Source organism: Halichoerus grypus, chromosome 8 (genome assembly GCF_964656455.1).
Source record: "Halichoerus grypus chromosome 8, mHalGry1.hap1.1, whole genome shotgun sequence".
Classification (NCBI taxonomy): domain Eukaryota; kingdom Metazoa; phylum Chordata; class Mammalia; order Carnivora; family Phocidae; genus Halichoerus; species Halichoerus grypus.
The window spans coordinates 58,035,212-58,057,721 of NC_135719.1; positions in this window are offsets into that span (position 1 = coordinate 58,035,212).

Genomic DNA, 22,510 nt, shown 5'->3' on the forward strand with positions numbered 1-22,510 from the left:
CCAAATTGGAAAGGAAGGAGTAAAACTATTTGTAGGTAACATAATACTATATATATAAAATCCTAAATACTCCTAATACTAAATACAAAAACTAATAGAGCTAATAAATTAAGTATAAGGGTTCAAAATTGATATACATAAATCTGTGTCATTTCTATACATCAATAATGAGTTATCAGAAAAAGTAATTAAGAAAACAATACCATTTACAATTGCATCAAGAAGAATAAAATATTTTGGAATAAATTTAACAAAAGAGATGAAAGACCTGTACTCTGTAAACATTGATGACATTGATGAAAGAAATTGAAGACAAAAATAAATGGAAAAATATACCATGGTCATGGGTTAAAAGAATATTCTTAAAATGTCCATACTACCCAGAGCAATTTACAGATTTAATGCAATCCCTATGAAAATACCAGGGGACATTTTTCACAGAACTAGAATAAATAATTGTAAAATTTGTAAAGAACCAAAAAAGACCCCAAATAGCCAAAGTAATCTTGAGAAAGGACAAAGCTCAAATTATTACACTTCCTGATTTCTGAACCTTACTACCAAGCTATAATAATCAAAACAGTATGGTACTGGCACAAAAACAGACACATAGATCAATGAAACATAATAGAGAATCCAGAAATAAACCCACACTTATATGGTCAATTAATCTTTGACAAAGGCGGAAAGAATATACAATGGAGAAAGGACAGTCTTTTCAATAAATGATCTTGGGAAAGCTGACAATGACATGTGAAAGAATGAAACAGGACCGTATATGAAAATTCTTATACCATATATGAAAATAAACTCAAATGAATTAAAGACTTAAATGTAAGACCAGAATCCATAAAACTACAAGGAGAAAACATAGGTGGTAAACTCTTGGATGTTGGTCTAAGCAGAATTTTTTTGGCTCTATCTCCTCAGTCAAGGGCAACAAAAGCAAAAATAAACAAATGGGACTATATCAAACTGAAAAGCTTTTGTATAGCAAAGGAAGCCATCAACAAAATGAACAGGCAAACTATTGAATTAGAGAAGATATTTGCAAATGACATAACTGATGGGTTAATATCCAAAATATATAATGTACTGACAACTCAATATCAACAAACCAATTAAAAAATAAGCAGAGGACCTGAATGGACATTTCTCCAGCGAAGACATACAAGTGGCCAAAAACACATGAAAAGAACCTAATATCACTAATGATCAGGGAAATACAAATCAAAACCACAATGAGCTATCACCCAGCACCTTTCAGAATGGTTTTTATCAAAAAGACAAAAAATAAGTGTTGGTGAGGATGTGGAGAAAAGGGAACCTTTATGCACTGTTGGTGGGAATGCAAAATGGTACAGCTGCTATGGAAAACATTGAAGGATTTAAAAAAAATTAAAAATAGAACTACCATATAATCTAGCAGTTCCACTTCTGGATATTTATCCAAAGCAAATGAAAACACTAATTCAAAAAGATATATGCACCCCTATGTTCACTGCTGCATTATTAACAATAGCCAAGACAGAGAACCAACCTAAGTGTCCAATGATAGATGATCGAATAAAAGAAGATGTGGGGTGTGTGTGTGTGTGTGTGTGTGTGTGTGTGTGTCTGTCTGTCTGTCTGTAATGGAATATTACTCAACTATAAAAAAGGATGGACCCAGAGTATATTATGCTAAGTAAAATAGGTCAGACAGAAAGACATACCATATGATTTCACTCATATGTGGAAGCTAAGAAACAAAACAAATGAACGAACAAGAGAAAACAAAAAGATACAGAGAACAATCTGGTGGTTGTTAGAGGGGTGGAAATTGGGGAGAAGAGGAGAATAAGGTAAAGGGATTAAAAGGTACAAACTTCCAGTTATAAAATAAAGATGACACAGGGATACAATGTATAGTACAGGAAATATGGTTAATAATATATAACAACTTTGTATTGTGACAGATGGTAGCTAAATTTATTGTGGTAATCACTTCACAATGTATATAAATGTTTAATCACTATGTGATACACCTAAAACGAATATTGTATGTCAATTACACTTCAATTAAAAAAAAAAAGGATTACATACCTGACCAAGTGGGATTTATCCCTCTGATACAAGGATGGTTCAAGTTACCTGAATTAATAAATATGATACACCACATGAATAGAATAAAAAAATAAAAATCCTATAGTCATCTCTGTAGATATGGGAAAGCATTTGACAAAATACAACATCCCTTCATGACAAAAACCCTCAACAGGTTAGGTATAGAATAAACATACGTTAACATAATTAAGGCCATATATGACAAACCCACAGCTAACATACTCAGTGGAGAAAAATTAAAAGCTTTTCCTCTAAGATTAAGAATAAGTCCTAGCTAGAGTAATCAGGCAAGACAAAAAATATAAGGTATCAAAATCAAAAAGGAAGAAGTAAAATTTTCACAATTTGCTGATATGATGTTATAAATTGAAAATCCCAAAGACTCAACTAAAAAACTGATCGATCAAGGATGCCTGGGTGGCTCAGTCGGTTAAACGGCTGCCTTCAGCTCAGATCATGGATCCCAGGGTCCTGGGATAGAGTCCCGCATCAGGCTCCTTGCTCAGCAGGGAGCCTGCTTCTCTCTCCACCTCTCCCCTTCCCCTCTGCTCTCTCTCTCTCTGACAGATAAATGAAATGTAAAAAAAAAAAAAAAAAAAAAAGATGTATAAAAACTAAAAACAAACTGTTGGATCTAATCAATAAATTCAGTAATACTATAGGATATAATAGCTGAATACAAAAAAATCAGTTGCTTTTCTATCCACTAACAGTGAAACATCTAAAAAAAATAAACAATCCCATTCACAATAGCAGCAAAAACAATAAAATAGCTAATAAAAATAAATTTATCCAAGGAGGTGAGAAACCACAAGATTTTGTGGAAAGAAATCAAAGAAGACATAAACAAATGGAAGGACAGCTTATGTTTTTGAACTGTAGGACTTAATATTATTAAAATGTCCATGCTACCTAAAGCCACCTGTAGATTCAAAACAATCCCTATCAAAATTCCAATAGCATTTCTTTCATAGAAATAGAAAAAAATCTTAAAATCTGTACAGAACGAAAAAAGACCCCAAGTAGCCAGAGCAATCCTGAGAAAGAAGAATAAAAGTGGAGGCATCACACTTCCTGATTTCAGACTATAGTACAAAGTTATACTAGTTGAAAAAGGATACTGGCATAAAAAAAGACACAGAAATAAATCAAACAGGGTAGAGAACCCAGAATTAACCTCCCACATTTATAGCTAATATTTGAAAAGGGAGCCTGGAACCTTCATTGTGGTAAGGATAGTCTTTTCAACAAATGGTGCTGGGAACACTGGAAAACCACACGCAGAAAAATAAAATTGGACCCCTGTCTTACACCACTCAAAAAATTATTTCAAAAGAAATGGGTGGGGAGGGGGAGATTCAAAAGGTAAAAAGGAAAACTCCATACATGAGTAGTTGGTCGACTGCTTATCTTGTTTCCCAGAGTTTAATCCCAGGGCTGCATTTCCTCCGCCCATCCTCCTTTCCTCACTTATCAACAGGTGGAAAGCGGCTTGGGCACATAGTGGATAAGGAAGGAAGGGAGGGAAGGAGTGAGAGACATTCTATCATCAAGGAAGCTGCAAGGAAGATATACTATGGGCAAAAGAAGACGACAAGAAGAGGAAAGATAGATGCACATTCTGTTCTATTTTATATTTCTTTGCCTTGCCTCTAAGATTATCCTAATCCTAAGTAGAAAACAGACAATTGGGCTCTTGTCTTTCCCTTTTCTCAACTCCTAACCTGGCAAAGATTGCAATGTTAGCTTGTTGGTATAGCTTCTGAAGTTAAAGGTGTCATGGAAAGCAGTAAGACTCTGGCATTCCAATTTTGACCTTAATCTTGACACAGAACTATCTATTTCATGCGCATGTTATTTGGCCATTATAAGGTCTGTTAGGATATGGAAAAAAGAAAAATATATAACTCAAAATAGATCAAAGAATTAAGTATAAGACTTGAAACTGTAAAACTCCTAGAAGAAACAGGGAAGGAGCTCCCTGATGTTGGTCTTGACAAAGACTTGGGATACAACACCAAAGGCACAAACAGCAAAAGAATAAAAAAAACCAAGTAGGAATACATTGAATTTAAAAGATTCTGCACAGCAGAAGAAACAATTAACAAACTGAAAAAGAAAAACTGGAGAAAATTTTTGCAAACCATGTATTTGATAAGGGGTTAAGAGTCAAGCTCTGTAAAGAAATCCTATAACTCACTGACAAAAAACCAATATGGTTAAAAATGGGCAGAGGAACTGAATATACATTTTTCCAGAGGCATACAGATGGTCAAAAGACACATGAAAAGATGCTCAACATCACTAATCATCAGGGAAATGAAAATCAAAAGCACAATGAGATGTCACCTCACACACCTGGTAGAATGGCTATCATCAAAAAAGTTAAGAGATAATAAGTGTTGGATGTAGAGAAAGGGGAACCATTATTTACTGTTGGTAGCAATGTCAATTGGTGCACTCATTACAGAAAACAGTATGGAGGTTCCTTAAGAAATTAAATTTAGAACTACCACATGATCCAGCAATCCCACCTCTGAGTATGTATTAAAAGGAAAAGATAACTGGGTATTGAAGAGATATCTATATTCTCATGTCCACTGCAGCATTATTGACAATAGTCAAGGTATGTAAATGACCCAAGTGTTGTTCATCAAGAGATGCATGAATAAAGAAGATAGGTATGTACACACACACACACACACACACACACACACACACAGGAATAGATTCCAGCCATTAGGAAGGAAATCGTGCCATTTGCAACAACATGGGCAGAACTTGAGGGCATAATGCTAAGTGATATAAGTCAGACATAGATAAATACTGTATGATATCACTTACATGTGGAATCTTAAAAAGTGGAACTCATAGAAATAGAGTGGAATGGTAGTTACCCTAGAATGAGTGGTAGGATGGAGGTGGAGGAAATGGGTTGGTTAAAGGGTGCCAACTTCCAGTTATAAGATGAATAGGTTCTGGGGATCTAATGTACAGCATGATGATTATAGTTAATAGTTCTGAACTGTTACTTGAAAGTTGCTGAGAGAAGTCTTAAGTGCTTTGATCACAAAAAGCAATTAAGATTACGTGAAGCTAATGATGAGAATCATCTTGCTATAGGTAAGTTTATCAAATCAACACGTTATACCGCTTAAAGAATTTTCAATTTTATCTCAATAATGCTGGAAACTTTCCTCCCCAAACCCCCCCCAAAACCCAAAAGTGCAATTCAAATCATATTTCATCCAATGGGGTCAAGGGGAAGAAAGATTTTACTGGAAAGATTAGACATTCCTTAGGTCTGAACTGTAGGATAGGAATTGTGTTTGAATATAGCAACTTATATTTTCTCCATTGCTGGGAGGGGAATAAATAATAGAGTTTGTGTGTTCTGGGCAGAGAATAAGGGCCCACAGCTCCACACCCTGACTAATGGTAGGCAGAAAAGGGTATGATGTAGGGGTATACTTGTAAATGCAGTGGAAAAGCTGTGCATCTCTTTGGCTGATCTTACTGTGGCAACGTGGCTGGAAGTGAAAGACAATACAAACATATGTATGAGCCTGTTGAGGCTACTGATAATCATGTGATCAATCTGCTGATGATCTGTCTCCAAGGCAGTGATTAAAGCTGGAACAGGAAATATTTTCACCAAAAAGAGAAGTTAAGGAGATTAGGTTAGATCCTGGTTAAGGTCTCTAATGGAAATACAAAAGGAATAGTTACTCTTTCTTCTGCTCATCCCACCTCTATCTTTAGCTCTATCAGAGAAAGACAGTGGGCTTACATGCATGTGTTGAATTACATAGCTGTTGATTTGAATGGAAAAACTGTGTGAAAGAAAATAATGAAATGAACTGATGTATAAGGATGATTTCAGATATTTCCTGTCAATGAAGCATCAGGAAGTGATTTTTTTTTTTAGTAGGTTCCATGCCCAACGTGGGGTCTGAACTCACAACCCTGAGATCAAGAGCTTTTCCAACTGAGCCAGCCAGGCACCCCAAGAAGTTATTTTAGATTATGTGCCTAGGAATGGGGCAAGTATGATATAGGTTATGGAAATCATTGGAACTGTCTTCCTATTACCAGGAAATTTCACTCAGTTATGATGGTAATCTGGTATTTGTACAGGGATCTAAACTTTTCAAACACTTTTATACATTTCTCTCATATGAGGTGCATAACCACCCTGTAAGGTTTGTAGAGCACATATTATTCCCCTATGACAAGTAACTGAGACTCACACAGACCCAGTGGACTTGCTCAAGGTCACATATTCAGGTAAAAGGCAGAGCTATGCCTGGAACCCAAATCGCAATACCGTGAGTGGTTTTTTTACCTTGGTTTTTAGCATACTAGCAGATGACATTCTGCTTTGACCTGGATGAGGTTTAAATGACTCAGACTTCAGAAAAGGTGCTGGAACTTCCTTCCCTAGTGGGCAATTCCAGAATACTATCATTTTCAGAGGAGCAGCTAGGGGCTAACAGTAGGAAGAGGGTGCCTGCTGCTTCTTTCAAGAGTAAGAACAAGGTGGTCTAAGTAGACTTGAAGGTGAACATTTCCCTTTGCAAATCTTTGTTTTGAAAAAAAGAGACAATTTGGTAGCAGACTAGTGCAGAGATAATTATGATGGCTTGAAACAATTGAGCTCTCGGTGGATAGTTTTATTTCCCCAAAATTATGCTTGGAGAGTTTTAAATGACACCGTTTCTCTAAATATAAGGAGAAAATGAACAAATCAAATTCCAATTAATTTTATGGATCTAATATTGCAGTGATGTATTTAGTCAAATAAAAATACATTTACTCAGAATATAAGCATATAGGAGAATGGGCAAAGATAGCTATATCATCAGAATTAATGTTTTATCTTTCCCTCATTGATATTTATTTTCTGCATCAAACAATATTAACTAGGTATATTTCCTGTGAATAATATCCATAAGTAGAGCAAGTATTACTAATTTTTGGAGGGCTCTTGTTTTGTTTTCAATTTATAAGGCTACAGTAGAGTTGAGAATTTCTTTTGTTAGCCAGGGGCCATTTCCATAAGGGCAATCAACGTTTCACACCCAAGAGGGGGCATTTGTTTGTAATAACTATCACTGGCCTTGGGGAGCTATTTATGGTGAAACAATATTCATGACTCTCTTTCTTCAGGACCAATGGTTGGTTCTCATTAGTATCCCAACCAACAACATTAGGCAGGGCACTAGACTGACACCATCTCAGTCATTTGATCTGAATCAGGCTTCAGATTTTGTCCCTCACCTCGTTTGTGACTTTATGGAGAAGCTTGAAGGACAGACTTCCCTTATTTGGATGGATTCTCGAGTGGTGTGGGTTCTGCTTGTGGGCTGACCTGGTGGGGACATGGGTCACAAAGACTGCACCGCTGGGTCCGCTGAATTATACAGAGCCTTTACTAACAGTGGCAGAAAGCAGCTTAACTAGGAGTTGACTGCCAAATCATGGTCCAGGGGTAAAGTTAGGTCTTGGAGCTGGAGTAGTGTCTAAGGTCAAAAGAGATCACATGATAATATAACTAAGAAACAGGGTGAGATGCGGAGGGGTTGGCCCGGGAATAAGTTGGGTAGTTGAGTAGGAGGTAAGTGGGTCTTGTGATTCAGGATAAAGGCCATGAATAAGGAGAAGCTCTGGAAGCCTGTGGAGACATCCGAAGAAGGGTATAGCTGCTCTGTTCAAAAAGAAGGCTAATTGCCACAACAACAACAACAAAAAACATTTTCTAAGGAGAAAGTTAAGGAACACCTCCAGCAGGGGCTCAACAGTGGACAATCCATCAAGTATATGATGGGAGATATTGCTCCTGAGTGTTGTAACTAGACATCCGGAGAGGATTAAATACAAGAGAGCCAATGTGATGGCAAAACCAAGCTCCTGGTAGACCCTGAAAGAAATGAGCCTAAGTGTTTCTGTTTTTCAGGTTCTGCGACTGAGAGGTGAAAAACCCCAAACAGGGATTTCATTTCTTTAAATTAGGCTCATGGCTTTTCGAAATAAAAAATTTATAAGATTGGAATTGCTGTTCAATACAGTATTGAGTGGTTTCAGCCTTCAGTGAGGCAGACAGTGGTCTTTTCTCTGTCTCTCTGGATCTCTCCACTGACTGGCCTCTGTAGCAGAACTTCCTTTGCAGATGGCATGTCCTCTCCAATATTAAAATTTAATGTATATCTATAAAGAGTTTAATATTAATGCATACCTGTGATCCTATCATACACATTTTGAGGCTTTATAGGACTTAAAAAGAAGGTCTTTATTCTACCCTTCCACTTGATTGCTAGTTTGGCCACATAAAGAACTTTTGAGATGATGGAGATTTGGGGGCCTAAATTGCTTATACACAATTTCAAGTCACCATCCTATTTTCAGCCCCCTCTATAGCATTGGGTGACTCCAGTTCCTGATTCTTTCAGGAAGTCACATCATTTGGCTCCTCACCAGTGTCTGTCCTCTCACATTCTGCCTTATTGTTGAGCCATTTACCAATTCTCTATCAGATTTCCATCTTCATGTGGGTGTTGCCTTGGAGATTCATTAGGACAGAGTGTGTCAATCTGATTTTCATTCTAATTATTTTGAGCCCTTGATTAAATCCCTCATGAGCCATATTGGGTTTTATACTTTAGGCCACTTCAGAGTAGAAACCATTATACTGGAAAGGACATTAGCAAGCACCTGGGCCAGTATCTACCAAAGAGAGTTAGAATATCCCTAATGGCACAGGAAGAATATAGTGGTACAGGTGGTGCATAGCCAAGTAGGTTTAAGTATGTACTTATTTTAATGTGTTTTTGAAAAATTATAACTATTGTGTCAATTACGATTGTATTTAGGTATATGTAAATTGAAGCTACATAAAAAAATTGAGTAGACTTAAAGAAAAATACTAAGCATGGACACTACATCAAACACTAATGATGTATGGTGACTAACATAACAAAATGAAATTAAAAAAAATATACTAAGCAAACAATATAAGGAGTCTGTAATAGGAAAAAAGCAATCAAGAAGGTGGTGTAAAATTAATAAGATTTGGAAAACATTAACTTATTTTACAGAGGTAAGAGAAGCTTAGAGAAATTATGTATGCATGCTTATTAAGAACATGGGCTCTGGAATCAGCTCTTGCCTGAATATGAATCCTAACTTCACTTTTTACTAATTGGGTACTTGGCAAGTTATATAACCTTTCTAAGTTCTCATCTGTAAAGGGTGTTGAAAATATCTAAGGATTGAAGGATTAAAGGGGTGATATCTGGCACACAGTAAGTGCTCAATAAACATTAACTATTATAACTATTAGCAAATGGTGCAGTATTGAATCCTCTGGTCAGTTTGTTAAAAAAAACATAGCAGAAAAAAAAAATAAAGGTTGAGTGAATGGTCAATGTTGAAGGAATTGTCCATGTTGAGACTGATTCCTACAGGTCAGGGTTTCTCATCCTGGGCACTATTGACATTTTGGGCAGGATAACTCATTGTTATAGACTATCTTGTGCATTGTAGCATGTTTAGCAGCATCCCTGGCCTCTGCCCACTGGATGTCAGTAGCATCCCTCCCCTAGTTGGGACAATCAAAAATGTCTCTAGACATGACTATAGGTCCCCTGGAGGGCAAAACTGCTTCCTTGGAGAATCACTGTTAAAGGGCTAATAACACTGTAGTTGATGACTAATAGGTTATGATATGATCAGTCTTCTTTGGTGTTCTCTTTAGACTTCTGGTAGCATAGGGTAGTTGAAGGAACAGGGGCTTAGGAGTGCTCAAATCTGAGCTTAGATTCTAGTTCTGTCACTTATTTGCTGTGTGACCCTGGGTGGATTATTTAATTTGGGGCTCTTCATTTGTATGAGGAATAGCAGTGCCTCCCTACTTCTCTGGGCTATGTTAGAACCACATGCAGCATTGTGCCAGACATAATCCAGGCTCACTAGATGTTAGTCCCCAGTCTCCCTCTGGCTCTTCTTTCCCCTTCTCCCAATGGGGGCTGTGAAAGCAGGAGGACCAAGGATGGAAATAAGTGACATTTCTGGTCCAGATTCTAATCCCTGACCCAGATCAGAGTTCCTGAGTGTTCCATAAACGTGGAGAAGCATAACATTTCAGGTTTGGCCATAAGGACTGCATAAGAAGTTTGTAGTAGGAGGCTTCTAAGAATATGGATATTAGCACATAATTTACAACACACTGCTGAAGTCCTTATACACAAAACATGGAGACTGCCTCCAGAGTGTCAAGGGCAGAAGGTGGCCATCAAAACTTGTCCTGTGTGCTTTTGGACCTCATTTCCATTGGCATCCTGAAGAGTGATTCCTTTGGGGAAACTGAGGGAACAATAATTATACCTACTTTCAGGCCATTCTACAGATCTGTCAGTGATTTGGGTGACAGTCACATTTCTTTGTGGTGCTGACCCTACAGACTTAAACTCTTACCAGTGTTGGATCTTTTTGTTATTTTTTGTAAGATTTTATCTCGAGAGGGGGAGAAAGAGAGGAAGAGAGAACACGAGCAGAGTGGGGGGTAGAGGGACAGGGAGAAGCAGACTCCCCGCTGAGCAGGGAGCCCAACATGAGACTCGATCCCAGGATTCTGGGATCATGACCTGAGCCGAAGGCAGATGCTTAACCAACTGAGCCCCCCAAGAGCCCTCAGCTTGGATCCTTATCGCCAACCTCCAGCAAGCACACAACTCTAAATCTGGACCCTGCTAGCCAGCCTGGACATAGTGCTCTTGCTGCACAGCACAGGTGGGAGGTTTTGTGCAGTGAATGGCTGAGGGAAACACAGCTCAATACATACTGTACAGGGAAGGGAGTGTGAGGCTGTCAGTGTGAGAAGTACAGGAAAAGGAACATCACAACAGCTGTCTCAAACAAAATAGTGCTAAGGGGCTTGCTGGGGAGCTACTCAAATAGAACCACGTTGCATATGGAAACCAGAGACAGGATCAATAGACAGCAGGTGGGGGAGACGGGAATGAGTACTGGATTGTTTACCTTCTTGATGTGGCTTTGCTGCTTAATAGTCTGCAAATCGCTTTATCTTTTGGCATCTCAGTTTCTACCTCTACAAAACAGGAGTTTACTTTGCCTTCCTCTCAGAGTATTGTCAAAATCAAATGAAGCAACATATGTGAATGATAAATTTGAAGCCCTGAATGTAGCCGGTGTTATCTAAGTGAAGCCTAATGGAGCATTAGAGGCCAAGAAACAAAAGTCAAGCAGCACAATTTACAAGTGGGTACAGCAATAATGATAAATGTGTTAAGTGTGTGTGTGCCTGAAGATTTACATGCATTATTGATAATATTTACAGCTCTGTGAACTATGTATTTTTATTCCTATTTACCAAAAGTTAAGCAATTTGTTCAGGGAAGGAACTAACTCAGTCCTGTTTCTAGAGATTGTGCTCTTTTTACTATCACACGTTTCCTCCAAATTCTTTGTGCATTCATAGGCTGGTAGTATGGGGAATTCTGAAATAGGACTTTTATTTCTAAGCTTTCCATTCTCTGTAACTTAGTGTGCAGCCCTGTAATTCCCCACCTTGGAACTGTATGCAGGCTTTTATCTAGCAAATCTGTTGTAAGAAACTTGTCTGGAGACTGGCTTTCCCATTTTCTTGAGTACATTAGTTCTAACCCTGCAGAATTCAAGCATTCTGGTTATGGTCCTGGGGACAGACTTCCCTTCACTCGTGAAAAACCACAGTAGCTGCAACAATGCTAAGTGGGGGGAATCTGTGTGGGGAAACTTGTCGGGAGACCGGCTTTCCCATTTTCTTGAGTACATTAGTTCTAACCCTGCAGAATTCAAGCGTTCTGGTTATGGTCCTGGGGACAGACTTCCCTTCACACGTGAAAACCACAGCAGCTGCAACATGCTAAGTCGGGGGAGTCTGTGTGGGGAGATTGAGATCTTGAATTCCTGTATTCTTGTTCTATTGTTGCTGTAACAAGTCACCAAAAATTTAGGGGCTTAAATCAATACAAATGCATTATCTTGGGTTTCACTGGACTAACATTAAAGTGTGGCAGCGCTGCATTCCTTTCTGGAAACTCTAGAGGAAAGTCTATTTCCTTACCTTTTCCAGCTTCTAGAGACAGCCTTCATCCCTCAGCCCATGACCACATTACTACATTTTCAAAGCCAGCATCACTACCTTTCTCTCTGACTACACCAAGGAAAGGGTCTCCCCTTATAAAGATTCATGTGATTAGATTGGGCCCATCTGGATAATCCAATCTATTCTCACCACCTGAAAGTCCTTAACCCTAATCACACTTGCAAAGTCCCTGTTGCCAAATAAGGTAACATATTCACAAATCCTGGGGATTAGGGTGTGGAGATCTTTGAGGGGCATTTTTCTGCTTACCACAATCCCCATTCAGATGATAAGTACAACAGGCATAAACAGGTTTTGGAAAAAACACAATTGACTGTTGACAAACACACAACTAATGTAAGGGAAGCAGAAGTGTGTGGATGTGCTAGGGAGTAGGTGACTAGCTGATATACTGTGACTATTCAGTTTGCATTGTGCATCTTTTTTAGAGGGAATGGACAGAGTTGGTTAATCTGGAAAAGGTTAAATGACAGTCAATTAATAGAATTTCTACTGCCAGAGAACGTGGGTGGCTCAGTTAGTTAAGTGACTGACTCTTGGTTTTGGCTCAGATCATGATCTCAGGGTTGTGGGATCGAGCCCTGCGTGGGGTTCCATGCTCAGCGAGGAGTCTGCTTGAGATTCTCTCTCTCTCCCTCCCCATCTGCTCCTCCCCCCACCCAGGTTCATGTGTGCATGGTCTCTCTCTCAAATAAATAAATAAATAAAACAGTCTTTAAAAAATAAGAATTTCTACTTCCATTTGGTGAGATAGATTTGTGAATCTGAGTTTAATAGTTTAGGAACTTGAATTCTGGTGGTTTAGACCTAAGGACAGAACAATTAAAAATTATCTCTCGACCCCATATAGAAGTGGAGCGAGACACCTGCTAGCTTTCTGGGCTGGGCAACCTTTGATTTTGAGGAAAAGCTGGATGGTTATTGAAGACAACTAATGTATAGCTAGGGAGGAACAAGAATAAATCTTAAAAAAATTGAACATGGCTCAGTAATTCTCTGTGAGGCTAGATGCTTTTATCCCTTTTCTCAGCCAGAGATTTTAATATCTTCTGAGTTCCAAATGCATCATGAATATATGTCTCATTTGTAGCTCTCATAACATGGGATTGTAATTATTTGGTTTTACTCAGACTGGATGCTTCTTGAGGACAGGCCCTATATTTGATTTACTCTCGCACCCCATAATCTGGTTCATTGTCTGTTATAGAGTGAGGGCATGCAAATATTTGAAGGAATAAATGAGGAATACCCATCTTCTACATCCCCTTTTTCCAGTAATAGCTATTCAGGAGGATTTAGACCTATGGTTGTCAGTCGAGGTCATACATTCCTCCTGAAGGAGTAGGGGGTCCCACTTCATGTCTCATGAGAGGCTGGGAATGGTGCTTGGCAATGAAGTTTTAAGTTAGGACCATATTTTTTGTTGATGGAAAAAGTGATGTCTTCCAGAGCAGTTCTGTGAGGTTCTGTTGTGCTGGCTGGTTCTCATTTTCTCTTTGATTGGTTTAAAAGCAGATTCAAGTTGAGTAGGACAGCAGAAACCCATAGAGCTAATTGCCTTAGAGGCAGCCAGCAAGATTGCTGTGTGATGATGCAATTGTATAATCCTTTTAAACGTAAGATTGTCATTTGTAGTGATTTGTAATGATCAGATAAGCCAGTAAAACACCTAGTGTCCATTTTCTCTTCAAATGTTTAATGAAGTAGACATGGCATCATAGAAGTAGAATTAAACAAAGTTGTATACAATGTGTGTTTATTGTTTTTGGTCAGTTATTTCAGGGTCATTGTTTCTGCCAGATTATTTTGCCAGTGGTGTAAACCTGCTGAGACTGCTGTTCACAGTACTGGGATGAACTATGGATATGGTATATAGATAATAATTTTGTCACAATTGCAGGTTTGTCACTAGATTTCAATAATTGTCCTACCTTAACTAAACTTGGAGGTGGTCTAAATTCATTTTGGAAGTTCTTTAGAAATAGTTGATAGGGAAGCCTGGGTGGCTCAGATGGTTAAGCATCTGCCTTTGGCTCAGGGCATGATCCCAGGGTCCTAGGATCAAGCCCCACATCGGGCTCCTGGCTCAGCGGGGAGCCTGCTTCTCCGTCTGCCTCTCCCCCTGCTCACGCTCTCTCTCTCTGTATCTCTGTGTCTCAAATGAACAAATAAAATCTGAAAAAAAAAAAAAAAGAAATAGTTGATGCTTTGTGTAGTCATAGGGGCGCTGAATGGTAGAGAAATCAGTGTAAAATATATGACTCTATCACCATTTTTGGTCTGATTGCTCTTGTTGTCAATTCATTTGAGTATTTCTATCAGATTGGTTAATGTTATTTTACCTTAGCCTTGTGGTGTTTGATTTGTATGCATCCTAAGAACATTATGGCCTCAGGATAGTTCTGAGTCAAATGCAGCAGGAGAGGATAAAAATAGCTTTACTTATGCAATTTACTTTCTTTTTTTTTTTAAAGATTTTATTTATTTATTTGATAGAGAGAGAGCACACAAGTAGGGGGAGCGGCAGGCAGAGGGAGAGGGAGAAGCAGGCTCCCCTCTGAGCAGGGAGCCCAAGGTGGGGCTTGATCCCAGGACCCTGGAATCATGACTTGAGCCGAAGGCAGCCACTTAACCGACTGAACCACCCAGGTGCCCCACAATTTACTTTCTTAATCAACATTTATGGGTAAAAAAATAAAAAGTAGAAGAAACCATGAGTGATTTCCTGGAGTTTGTCCTGAGGCTAAATTTCTTAATCATTTGGAGAAAGTCAAATCTGAGAATTATCTACGGCAGAAAAATCCTACAAAAGGTGAAGTGGTTGGTATATGTATTAGTCAGGGTTCTCCAGAGAAACAGAACCAGTAGGATGGATATTTTTATATACTTCTAAATATATCTATCTATATCTATAATGTAAAACTATACAGAGATTTGTTATAGGGAATTGTCTCATGTGTTTATAGAGTCTGAGAAGTCCCAAGATCTTCAGCTGGCAAGCTGGAGACCCAGGAGAGTGGATGTGTATTTCCAGTCCCAAAGCCAGAAAGCTTGACACTCAAACAGACCTACTGTTTCAGTCTGAGTCTGAGGTTGGAAAAAACCAATATTCCAGCTCAAGAAGTCAGGAAGGGAGAGGTCGCCTTTTGCTCAGTTTTTTGTTCTATTCAGGTCTTTAGTTGATTGAATGAGGCTCCTCTGCACTATGGAGGGGAATCTGCTTTACTTAGTCTGCTTTACTTAGTTGACATATAAAATTAATCATCACAGGATGCAAGAAGGCATTCCTTCAAGAATCCCCTGGTTCCACTAGAATTTGGTTCAACAGTGATCAAGAGCCTCACCTGACACAGATACTTTCTACAGAGTGAAAATAAGCATAGATCTGTACTTATCCACTTGTCAATTTTAACTGGATAACAGTTAAATGATGTTAACTGATGATCAGGCATTCAGTTAAGAAAGATATGACAACTTTAAGATGCAACTAAAGCAAATTTAAATTTGCTTTTTAAGAAAAGAAGGCAGCTATTAGGCATCCCTTCTGGGATGGCATTTGAGGAGTTTTGTGGATCCACTCCTCAGTGAAACAAGGATAACTACTGAAAACTATAATATAAAGCCCAAACATTTAAATTCTACATATTTTTCTAAGGGCATACAGCTAATGAAGAAACATTTATTCAAGAAAATCTCTTAAGACTGAGTAAGAACCCTGAGAGTCTGTGGCACTTGAGTCATGACCAGTCTTTTCCCCATCAGCTTGACAGAAGCTCTACTGCTAGTGGGTGTGGCCAAGAAGAAGGGGAGTTCTCCCCTGAGTTCCTGATCAAGGGATGTATTTCATCAGGAGGGGAAGGTATCCAGCACTTTTCATCCCTTCAAATTCTGAGTTGAAGAAGCTAACTTACTGTTGAGTGTGACTGGGAAATCAGAGAGGTCCCTTCATCTACCCAACCACAACTCATAAGGCAGAAGATCTCTTCCAGATGTGGCATACCAAGAATACTGAGGTCCCAAATGCCCTTGTCCCATTTCACTTGTTGAGCAGAGATTCCAAGCCAGGAGAGGTAAGCCAAGAAAATCAGAGGCTACCATACCTGCCCAGTGCTTGGAATAGGAGCTTGAAAATTTTGCCCAAGAAGAGAAGCAATCCATATGGAAAGATGAATATGAAGTTCTCTCCAAAAAGACTGCTCTTATTTGAAAAAAAAAAAAAAATGTGGGGAAGTTTAAACCTAAGGATGTTCTCAAAAACAATGGAAATTTTTTAAAAATGGAAATTTTGGTGGAGCAATTAAGAGGCAGCAGGTAGTTGCTCTAAATTAAGAGCAATAACCTAAGTCACAAACCAGCTAGTTTACCAGTGAGAACTGGAGAGGGACAGCTAAGAAAGAGCCTTCTTCAGGTTAGAACAAACCTCAAAGACTGGTCCTAACCACTACTACTGCCTGAATTTAACTGAGTGAAATTATAGAACAATTTATGCCCAAGGGCACTGTTGAAAACAGTAGAGCCATCAGATGGCAGTTAGTGGAATGGAACAGTTGGGAATAATACCAAATGAGATAGACATTGTAACAGAGAGATCAGGGAAAGAGACAAAGAGAGCCCTGCTAAAACCACTGTCATCCAAGAGGCTTTGTCTCTGGTGGGGAAATAGACCTTACTAAAATTGTCTATCCAAGTGTCTAAACATGTAAAAAAGCAAACAACAATAAGAACAAGCCCCAGAGAAGGGGGATAGGAATCAGTATCCAGGGTTTCTCCAATATGTTACCTAAAATGTCCAGTTTTTAACAAAAAATTATGAGACATGCAAAGAAATAGGAAAGTGTGACCCATGTACAGAGAAGAAAGTAGGCAACAGATGCTGCCTGTGTGAGGGCCCAGATGTCAGATTTAACAGACACACTTTGAGGCAGCCATTATATATGTCCAAAGAACTAAAGGAAACCATGGTTAAGGAAGTAAAGGAAGGCATGATAACAATGTTTCATCAAATAGAGAATATCAATAAAGTATATAAATGATAAAAATGAATCAAATTGAAATTCTGGAGTTGAAAGTATAATAATTGAAATGAAAAATTGACTCAGTCTCAATAGTAGTTTTGAACTGGCAGAAGAAAGAATCATCAAACTTAGAGATAGATTGATAGAGATTATACAATATGAAAAACAGAGACAAAAAAAAAAAGAAAAGAAAAAAAGTGAACAGAGCCTCAGAAAAGTGTGGGAAACCACCAAGCACACCTACATATATGTAATGGGAGTACCAGAAGGAGAGGCGAGAGAAAGAAGAAAAAAAATTCCAAAGAAAGAATGGCTGAAAACTCCCTAAATTTGATGAAAATCATTAACCTACATACCTAAGAAGCTCAACAAATTCCAAGTAAGACACACCCAAAGATTCGCAACAACACATCATTGTAAATATGATAAAATCCAGACAGAGAAAATCTTGAAATCATCAAAAGAAAAATGATTTCTTATGTACAGGGGCACCCATAAGATTAACTGCTGACAGAAACAATGGAGGCTATAATAAAGCAACTGTCCCGATTCAGTAATGCCGAAGTACATAAGTCATAGGTTTATAGAGCTGCAGCCCCAGAAAAGAACTTCCACATATGATGAATTACATGTCAATACTTCCTAATCATTGTGTGCATTGCAGGCATCACTAATCAATTGCAATCCTCTTTCCCTTTGAATTTAGTTTCAGCCTCCGAAGCCTCACAAATAACCATCCAGGTGCCCACTGCCAGTCAACCAGAGCATGCATAAGAGTTGAAATACAGTTTTTATCATGCTAGCCTCATTTCATAGGTGAGGAAATCAAGGGCTAGAAGCTGTAGAGTTAAAGGCAGATGCAGAAGTAGCTCCCAAGTCTCCTGACAACTGGTCCACAATACCACTCTACATTTGTTCACATTCAGCCAGCATCATAGGTCCTTTTTCTATCTCAGGAGCTTTGTGAGCCAACCTTGTTAGTTTGTTCTATTCCATATGAATGAAGAGGTTGAGAACTAGAATATTTATGCTTGAAAAGAAATGATTAATCAGTACTGAGAGAGGTGTTATATATATATATATATATATCTTAGAGAGGTATATATATCTTAAAAAATTCTCTCTCATATTTCAGGCTTCCCTGGGATTTCCCTGGGGTTCAAAGCTTTGTTCCTGAAACATGCTTTTCAGTCTTTCTGAAGGTAGTAGAATCGGCTGAGATAAGAAAGTAGCTTCCTGCCTTTCTCCCCCCTCGCACAGGGAGCATCCTGCCAGTGAGACTAATCTTTACTAGTACTTCAGAGGGAGTTCTAAATTTCCATGGGTAAAGCCTCTCATTTGCCTGAGGTTAGCAAACTACAGCAAGTGTGTATTTAGTTCATACTTATTAATATACCTGCCAATAGGAATTTGACAACTGAATGTACCTGTCTTGGGGTTTTTATTTATTTAGTTTTAGGTTTCCCCCTCTTGGTTTGAAGAATCCAGCTCTGAGAGCTCAGCTAGCTTGGTAAATTAGTTATGTAACAAAGAGCCTCCTGCCCCTGTCCAAATTGATGGGAGATATCAGTGGTTGAATTATCACAGCTTCCAAGGAGAATTCAACAAAGCCTCTTTCCACTATCTCCACCTATCCTCTTCTCATGCAGTTCTCTGCCTCTCCCAAGCCAATCCCTGTGTCCTGGAAGCTGTCCTCCTTTCATAGGCCTACCATCTGGGTGAGATTGATGTTGGCATTCCAGAAAGGTAGGACTGCAGCTGTTTTCTCTTGATGACACTAATGCGAGGTACCGCTACCACTGCATTCTACTCTCTAATCTCCTACCCATTTTACTGATTTTGCTGAGACTAGCTTATAGTGAGAACTTCTAGATAATATCTACCTTGAAGGATTGCCTTCAAGTACTTTGTAAACAGTTAAGTGTTATATTTTATTTATTATTTTAGCTAAGTCCACTCAGATTGTTCCTACAAACACATGTGTGTGAAATTTGGTAGATGGAAATGTAAAAATCTGTCTCATCTGTTGGCTTCTTTTTGATTCCATTCCTGTTTCTTTTCAGACAACAGCCCTCTAAGCTGGGAACAACTTGCAGTGTTGGTACAGGGAAGGTGGACAGCCACCAGTGGTTTCAGATGGAGCTCAAGTCTTCTTACATTGAGATTAGGTTGCCTCTTCCCAAAGCCCTGCTGTATTAGAGTCTGGAGGTGTTTGTATTTTGCCAGCCTCCTTGGAGTGGTGTAGCCATCTGCCATTTACCCTTTATGCGACTTTGCTATGGTGTATGTGCAACATCATTATTTGATTATTTCATTGCTTCACCCTGGATGCCTTTACCTTCTTTTTTACACGTAAACAAAAAAAATACTTTATTCCTTTATTATAATTTAGGGAATGGTTCTTTGCTGGCTTTGTGTATGGGACAGTTTGGAAGTGTTTGATGTTTAACATAGGAGCAAGTATTTCCTTTGTAATAAATCTCTGAGAGTGTTTTCATGGGCCAATCAAGTCTCTTCTGAACTGAGGGGAGAGTTTCAGGATTTAGAAAGGACTTTATGAATGTTGAAGAATATTAACTTCACCCAGATGTGCACTATAGTCCAGTTTCAGCACTTCCATGATTCATCTCTGGACCATCCTCGATGTCAAACTCCTCATAATCTCTTTAGGGTCAATAGAAACAAACCAACAAAAACCTTTTAGATCATCTGAAATAATCAGCAATTGAGATAGAAAACTTTGTAGGAAAGGTGGAGAGGGAATTTGTATCATATATCCCATCACAAACAATTGAAAAGAAAATCCCCTTTACACCTATTTACTCTCCTCAAGAGCCTTTTTTCAGGTGCTTTGTCTTCATGGGTTTCTTTCTTCTTCCCACTTTCTGAGCAGCATTTGTTCTCCTCTTTTGAGCTCATTTGTTGCTGCCACCCTATCTCTTTATTGTTAGCTTGGCTCCTGGAGTAAGCCCACTAATATTAGCATTATCCCTTCTACCATGGCTGTCTCTTCAATGCCTTGAGATGGGGAAGGGAGCCTTCCTTACTTCAACTCTTTTTTTAACATAGCCCAAATGGAAAGTTTGCTTTGCCTCTTAGTGTGTCAGAGTAGTCCCTAGACCTAATATTCTTCTTGATTTACTCTTCTAGTTTCCTAAAGTTCTTTCTTTTATAGAATCTGCCATGAGTCCTGGAGACCTGGATGGGAGAGTATGAGTGATGCTACACAGAGAAATCATTTAAAAATGTCCCTCCCCACTGACTGTCAACCAAAAACTATGAGCTGAGTTTTAACTATTTGGATTTGGGGTGGGAGCTCACAGAAAATATGATGAAAACCAAGCTGCCTTTGCAAAATCAGAACCTCTGGTTGTTTGATCACTGTATCCTCCACACTCAGCTAGAAGTGTTTTTTGTCACTCTTCTCTTTTTGTGAGATGGAGATATTTCAGCAGCAACTGTTGCCATTGTTATTACCAAACACCATCAAAATGGATCAGACAACCTGCTGATATGGCTGTTCAGGTGAAAACAGATGCTGTCACAAGCTTTTTAGAACATCTACAGGGAGAAGCATCTCCATTAAGGATTTTAACATTCAAATCAAATTTAGAAGCTAAAAACTCTGTGATATAGGGGTTAAAATTAAGCAGCTGGTGGTCCACAGGTAACATGGCAAAGACACGAGGAACCTGTTCAATGGAGACTGGAGAAGCAGAAGGTCACACCTGAGTTTGCCTGATGATACTGATTGTGAGTGTCTTGATCCTCATGAAGATGAGATATGACAAAACCTACAGGAATATGGTTTTGAAAAAAACCTTAGAATTATTTAAGGAAGAGGAGCCACTTTTTAAAGGTTCTTAACAAAAAGGTTTAAAGATCGTATTTTTTTTCCTGTGTAAACATATCTAATTTCTATATATTATATGAAGTATCAGATTGAAACATGTGAAATTGCAATAATTCAACTGTTTTTGACTTACAACAATGGCAATTCCATATATTGCTATGAGCCTTCTGGTAGTTCTGAAGGGTTGGGGGTGCTATGGATGCTCTCTGTGTTGGAGTCGCTTGAGTTCCTGCTCCTGGTCTTCTGCTGATCTGGTACAGAATACACTCAGTATCTCATTCCTAATACTAGTTGCTGCCATGAACTAGTCTTGCTGCCATACATTAATTGGAAGAAAATAAGAACAATAATACTACAATAATAATAACTATACACACACACACACACTACACTGGAATTAAAATTAAAGACATATAATTTAATTTTAATTCCAGGTTAGTTAACATACAGTGTTATATTAGTTTCAGGTGTACAATATAGTGATTTGACAATTCTATACATTACTCAGTGCTCATCAAGATAAGTGTACTCTTAACCCCCTTCACCTATTTCACCCCTCCCCTTACCCACCTCCCCTCTAACCATCAGTTTGTTTTCTATAGTTAAGAGTCTGTTTCCTGGTTTCTCTCTCTCATTTTCCCCCCTTTGTTTGTTTTCTTTCTTAAATTCCACATATGAATGAAATCATATGGTGTTTATCTTTCTCTGACTGACTTATTTTGCTTAGCATTATACTGTCTAGCTCCATCCATGTTGCAAATGGCAAGATTTTATTCCTTTTAATGGCTAAATAATATTTCATTGTATATATATACCACATCTTCTTTATCCATTCATCTATCGATGGACACTTGGGCTGCTTTCGTAATTTGGCAATTGTAAATAATACTGCAATAAACATATTAGTGTTGGGGTTAAATACCCAGTAGTGCAATTACTGGATCATAGGGTAGTTCTATTTTTAGCTTTTTGAGGAAACTCCATACTGCTTTCCACAGTGGCTACACCAGTTTGCATTTGCACCAACAGTGCACGAGGTTTCCTTTCTCTCCACATCCTTGCTAACACTTGTTATTTCTTATGTTTTTGATACTAACCACTCTAACAAGGTGGTATCTCATTGTGGTTTTGATTTGCATTTCCCTGATGATGAGTGATGTCGAGCATCTTTTCATGTGTCTGCTGGCCATCTGGATGTCTTCTTTGGAAAAATGTCTTTTTAGGTCCTATGCCCATTTTTAATCAGATTATTTGTTTTTTTTTTTTTTGGTGTTGAATTGTATACATTTTTTTTGGATATTAACCCTTTATCAGATATGTTATTTGCAAGTATCTGTTCCCTTTCAGTAGGTTACTTTTTTTGTTGTTGTC